This window comes from Chelonia mydas, chromosome 2 (assembly GCF_015237465.2).
Source record: "Chelonia mydas isolate rCheMyd1 chromosome 2, rCheMyd1.pri.v2, whole genome shotgun sequence".
In the NCBI taxonomy this organism is placed as follows: Eukaryota; Metazoa; Chordata; order Testudines; family Cheloniidae; genus Chelonia; species Chelonia mydas.
Window position 1 is genome coordinate 144,304,125 of NC_057850.1, and position 6,604 is coordinate 144,310,728.

The window sequence follows — 6,604 nt, forward strand, 5'->3', positions numbered from 1 at the left end:
CACTTTATTTTCCACTGAATGTATCCGATGAAGTGATCTGTAGCTCACGAAAGCTTATGCTCAAATAAATTTGTTAGTCTCTAAGATGCCACAAGTACTCCTTTTCTTTCTCCTGGGAAGGTTTCCCAGAATCATCTGGGTAAAAATGTCCCTGTATTCTAAGTAATTGTAGTCTTTGAAATGTTAGAAGTACTGTTTAGTTCTTCATGTAATTATTAGTAAGATTAAAGGTTCATGTATCTTATTAACTCTGTTTCCTAAACATCCAGGAAGAAATGCACCCGATCTGAACCAGGTTGGCCAGCACCATCTGTGATTTGGGGGGCATGTGATAAATGAAGGTGTGTGTGTGGGGGGGGAAAGGGCGTGGTAGCTCCCTTTTATGAACACCCAGCTAGCCTGTTAGCTATAACGTCCCTCTTGATGGCTGTTCTCTGCTTGCTTTACCTGTAAAGGGTTAACAAAGTTCCCCAGGTAAAGGAATTTTTTTTATGAATAAACCTTTAGATTTTAATAAGATTTTATGAATAAACCTTCAGATTTTAGATTCTAAAGGATTGGCAACAGCGTGATTTGTGGATAAGTTCTAACTTGTATATTGACCTGAGTCTGGGGCTTGGTCCTTTGGGATCGGGAGAACCTTTTTTTAAAATAAATCTAAAGGTTATTTTTAATAAAAGAAATCTTCCTGAGTTCTCAAAAGGAGGGGGAAGGTGTTTGCACTTGGGTGGTGGCAGCATCTACCCAACCAAGGTCAGAAAGAAACTGTGACCTTGGGAGTTTAATATCAGCTTGGAGTGGCCGGTATTAATTTTTTTAGAATCCTTGCGGGCCCCCATCTTCTGCAGCGGAAGTGCTGAGTGGGGACTGTTACCTATGGCAGTAATATGTATGACTAAGTTTAACTGAAATAATTATTTGTATAGCAAAAGGTATAAAATGTGTGACATTCAGGTTTGAGAGAAAGCAGATATATGTGGGTATGTGTAGAAAGCCCTCCTGCACTTTGTTGAAGCCCTGGCTCTGAGGCTCCAGCTCTGTAAAGAGGTAAGAGTCCAGCAGATTCTTTCCCCATCTCAATGACCATAGGGGAAGCAGGTGGAAGTTAGATTGAAGATCCAGTTTGCTGTTTACCCCCTGTGCTATGAAATCCTCAACCACTAAAGGAGAATTTCAGCTCTTCCTGAGTTATTGAGTGCTGATGTTAAGTCTCATTTTCCCTTCTCCCATTTAGCAAGACTGAGGAGCCAGAGGTCAAAGCCAGAATTTGCCAAAGCTCAAGGAAACATAAGAAAAGCAGGCCTCAACCCCACAAACTCTTGGTCCTCTCCACAGTTGTATGATCATGATGGACAAGAATTGTCATTTCTATGGCCATGTCTTCTACTGCAAAAGGAACTCTAGTTCTGCGTCCATGACCAGCACTTCTAGGAGCATATGCGGGTTCCACCACTTAGTCCCCTCCCCACTTTCCGGATGCACTGGAGGAAGCAAGGAGGAAGAAGAGAGAAAGTGGAGTCAAGCTGCTGCTGTACTGAGTACAGGTTGGAACCAGTGAATGCTTGATCGGCCTCGGTCCAAAGTTTGTTGACCTAGTATATGGAAGGAGCCTGAGTGAGTGTGTGTGTACTGTTTCTTTAAATCTATAGCAGGGAAACTGGTAGAAAGTGCCTGTGGATTATTTTAAACAGAAGATTTACAGGGAAACAAATAGAGACAGACAATTTTAGGGAAAATTTTGTTTTACTTATTCTAATACATTTTTTATTTAAAAGCTCAACTACTAGGCAATCACCTATATATTTTTCCATTATTGCCAATCCTAAACATTTAAAAAATCAGGTTACATGCCCCAAAATCATGTGATTATCTTACAAATTATGGGGTTTAAAATAATAATAAATTGGGTTATTCTTTTACCTGCCTCTGATTTTTTTAAACTGTAGGAGGAACCACCCCATTTATGTGTGATCATCTCAGACTCAATATTCAGCCTTAAATATAGACACAAAAGTGTGGTCTCCCTGTTCTCTACTTACTTACAGACTCTCTTTTTTCCTGGGGTGTGAGGAGCTGGCCTTCTAGCCCCCTTTATAACAATACAGAATAGTTAGGCAGGGGGATTTACATCATTCCTTTGCATCCATCTCACTCTGCTTCTTGCTCTCTACATTCCTCTGCACCCCTTTGGTCTGCCTTTTGTTTCATAGAATCATAGAAGATTAGGTTTGACGATACCTCAGGAGGTCATCTGGTTTCTCACATTCCTCTGACTCCTCATGGTTTCTATGCCTGATAACTGCCAAGTTCTATGCGGCTCTATGCATGACATTTTTGCAAATGATTTCGTGAGCTAATTTGTATTTTTGTAGATAATTTGCATATTGCCATTAACCTCAATACAGCCTCCCCCAATCAGTAGTTGGGGTAGGACACTGAGCAGCACAAAATTTGTCAATTAATAGGCTGGGGCAGTTACTTGTGTGGGAAGGTATACAGAGATGCTGGGGATAGGCAGAGTGGGGGTCTCACAAATGTCTGGGATTTCTGGGTTAAGTGTTTGGGTGTCTAGGGTTAATCAGATGTCTGGAGAAACTGTGGGGGCCTGGATTCTGACTGTAAAATAGCTGGTCCTGTTGATGGGTGTCTGGGGTAGGTGCATAGGTGTTGGGCTGTCTGGGAGTGCTGAGTTAGATGGGTGGGTGTTGTCTGTGAGGACATGCTGGGCTAGTGGTTAATGTCTCTCTGGAAGGCAGGGGTCTGGGATCCGGCTGGGCAACAGGAGTCTTGTGAAGTCTCTTTGAGGGTCTTGATGAGAGGAAAGGGGCTCCCTCTAATCTCGCTAGGGCTTGGACAGGGGGGCTGAGGAACTATGCACTGGCTAGTAGGCAGAGGTCTGGGGCCAATATGTGGCAGAGGTCTCTCTCTGTGGGGGCAGGTGCTTGGGGGTTGGGCAGAGGTTCCGGTGTCTCTTTGGGAAGGGCAAAGGGCCTGACTGGAAACTCAAGGGAGCCTGGGGATAGTATTGAACTGCCCTTCACCTTTTGTCCCTGCCAGCTAGCTACTCCTCTGCATCTTCCCCACCTCTTTGCTGCTGTTGCTTCTCCTGCACCTTTCCTGCTCCGATCCAGCAGGACAAGCAGCCAGAGGAAGTAACCATGTACCCTGGCTGCCTGAATCTAGGCTCCATAGAAGCATCTAATAGTTGCAGGTAAAATTACAGCTCTTACCTGTAGCTCTGGCAATTATGTGACTTTCATGATGGGCTGTGTGCAGCCATGACAGGGCTATGGATACATGAAGTTCAGGTGAGATGTGTGACACTCAGCAGCTCTGGGTTTCCTCTCTCCTTACACAACCCCATTCACAGAATAGAATTCATAGAATATCGGGGTTGGAAGGGACCTCCGGAGGTCATCTAGTCCAACCCCCTGCTCAAAGCAGGACCCATCCTCAGTTGTGCCCCAGATCCCTAAATGGCCCCCTCAAGGATTGAACTCACAAGCCTGGGTTTAGCAGGCCAATGCTCAAACCACTGAGCTCTCCCTCCCCATTCCCTGTTGCCTCCATAGTCCCATTCTCTGCACATCTATATTCTCTTGTGCACTGCCTATCAAATGGTCACTAAGGGACCACCATCATCTCTGAGGGCAATCTGGCTTCTGCCACATTTGCAGCAGTGGGAGATGGCAGAAATCTTTGCTGAGGCAACCTCACTTGCACTTGCAACACCTGTCTCTCTTCTCATTTAAGTCATTTCATTGGCTTCTTAAATGGAAGGGCTTGTAGAGGGCTGAAAATTGGGTCCCCACTCTTATTGTGCTGGTTTAAAATGAGTCAAATTTGACACCATGTCATGTAACAATGGTAAGGAATCATAGGCCATGTCTACATTTACCAGGGATTGATGCTGATGTGATCGATGCAGCGGAAGTCAATTTAGCAGGTATAGTGAAGTCACTAGACCTGCTAAATCAACTGCAGAGTGTTCTCCGGTCAACTCCGGTACTCCACTGGAACGAGAAGAGTAAGGTAAATTGACCGGAGAGTGTCTCCCATCAACAGCGTGAAGTAGACACTGCAGTAAGTTGACCTAAGCTACATTGACTCCATCTATGTTATTCACATAGCTGGAGTAGCATAACATAGGTCAACTTACCCCGGTAGTGTAGACAAGGCCAAAGACAGAAGCCAAAATCCACAAAGGTGCTTAGGCTTTGCAATACCTAGTCTCTAGATTCCCTACTGCCAACTGGAATCCCCAACTTCAAGCTGGGCACCCAGGCACCCCACACAGTGCATGGAGAGAGATGCCTAAAAAAACGGTTTCACAGAAGTCAGCAAGCTGAATAGGGAGCCACTTAATAGACAGGAGTGAAATGCAGGAGGGAGGTGGGGCTTGGGCCCTGCCCTCTAAGATATTTAGGCATCTAACTCCCATTCATGGTTGATCGAGTCATCTCTTATCAGTGTCCTGCAGTTATGGGTGCACATTGAGAGGGCAAAAAGAAAAGGAGTACTTGTGGCACCTTAGAGACTAGCCAATTTATTTGAGCATAAGCTTTCGTGAGCTACAGCATACTGTCATACTGCATACTGTCAGTATGCATCCAATGAAGTGAGCTGTAGCTCACGAAAGCTTATGCTCAAATAAATTGGTTAGTCTCTAAGGTGCCACAAGTACTCCTTTTCTTTTTGCGAATACAGACTAACACGGCTGTTACTCTGAAACCTGTCATTGAGAGGGCAGCCCTTTTTCTGGCCCCTGAGATTCTTCAGAGCCTCTTGTCGACTGAACTCCCCACCACCATCATAGAATGGATTGAGGAGCGCATAAGAAGTTGGGGCCCATTGATTCGTGTTGAAAATGCTGCGAGAACTCAACACAAAAAGCAGCCAAATTGGACTGAAGATTAACCGCTCCAAAATGAAATTTATGCATTCTGATACCTTGCCAAAAGCCCAAATAACAATCAAGGGAGAAAAAATAGAAGAAGTTGAGCAATATGCTATTTGGGCCAAGAAATAAACATGCATCACGATCAGGAAGGTGAACTCTCGCGAAGAAAGAAAGCAGGTTGGTGTGCATTCAATTCTATCAAGGATGTCCTCCAAGGAAAAATCAACAAGGCAACATGTGCCAGCCTCTTCAACTCAACAGTACTTCCAGCAATGTTGTATGGCAGCGAAACATGGGCGCTGACGAAGACAGAGGAGCAGCAACTGTGTGTCACGGAGAGGGCGATGGAAAGAAGAATTCTGGGAATTTCAATCCACAACCGAGTCCCCAGTGAAGTGATTAGACAGCAGAGTGGAGTGCAGGATGTCATTGTTGAGAGCAGACATAGTAAAATGCAATGGGCTGGGCATATAGCAAGGCTCACTGACGATTGATAGATTGCAGCTGTCGCTGAGTGGTACCCACGGGAATTGAAACGACCACTTGGCCGACCTCCAAAGAGATGGAAAGATTTTATCATGAAAAGACATGGCTGCACATGGAGAAGGAAGGCCAGGATACGAGAAGAATGGAAGACATGTTGTGACCGGTACAATCTATACAAGGGCTGAAGGACCGATCAATCAAAGTGATCAAGGAGAACTCCCATTGATCTGCACCTCTAGGCACCTATCTCCACTTGAGATTCTCAGCTATGAACTTTCTCCTGGACTTGGCACCTAAGCCAGGTCAGTGAGTGCCCTGGAGGATGAAACCTGGAACTTGTGGAAAACCACATACAGAGAGAAAGAGCTCATTATAGCCAATAGGTCAGTGAGACCTCTTTTTTAAATCCCTGGTCTCTCTAATATGGGTCACAGACTTGAACATAGGCCTCGCCTGTGAGTGCCCTAACCACCAGGGTATTTTGGGGTGCATCATTTTCTGTTTCTCCTGTTGAAGTTCTTTCAATTTAATTAATTTATTTATATATGGAAAGGCAAACCTAAAGTTGTTATTCTAATATGTTTAAGAGGTTGGGGAGGAGAGTGAATTCAGGATAAAAATAGAATATGGGGAAAAAAGAATTACACATTTGAACCCATCAAGTTTTAAATATGCATCCAGTTTAGATGATATAACTAATATTTAGAAGAATATTTTCATATTAGAAGCAGTTTAATAAAAGGTCAAGAAAACTGTTTAAATAGCCCTGCCCAGAGGAGGGTTAGCATATTCTGCTAAAATGTTATATTGTAGTTTTTGCATTACTCTTAGCCTAATTAACAAATGCAATACTGGCAGAAATGAGCCTAGAACAATTGCCAGTCAGAATGCTCAAAATGAAGCCACTGGGGAACACCAGATAGCAATAAAAAAGCAATGGCTGCTTATTTTCAATTCTTTGGAGGACCAACTCAAACTGCAAATGTAATTAAAATTCTGTAAATAGAACACACCAAAGCACTCCTTCTGGCATTACTATGCATATCTTTGATATTTGTCTAACAAATGATCAAGTAGCTCTTTTATACGTTGTTTCTTATTTAAGATTTTTCATAAATGTTAAGAGTAATACTTTCAAAATATTGTAGTCAGTGCAGAATATCCTATTGAAATATATTGAATTTTATTGGATTCTCTTAGGCCTATTGTCTGAATCTT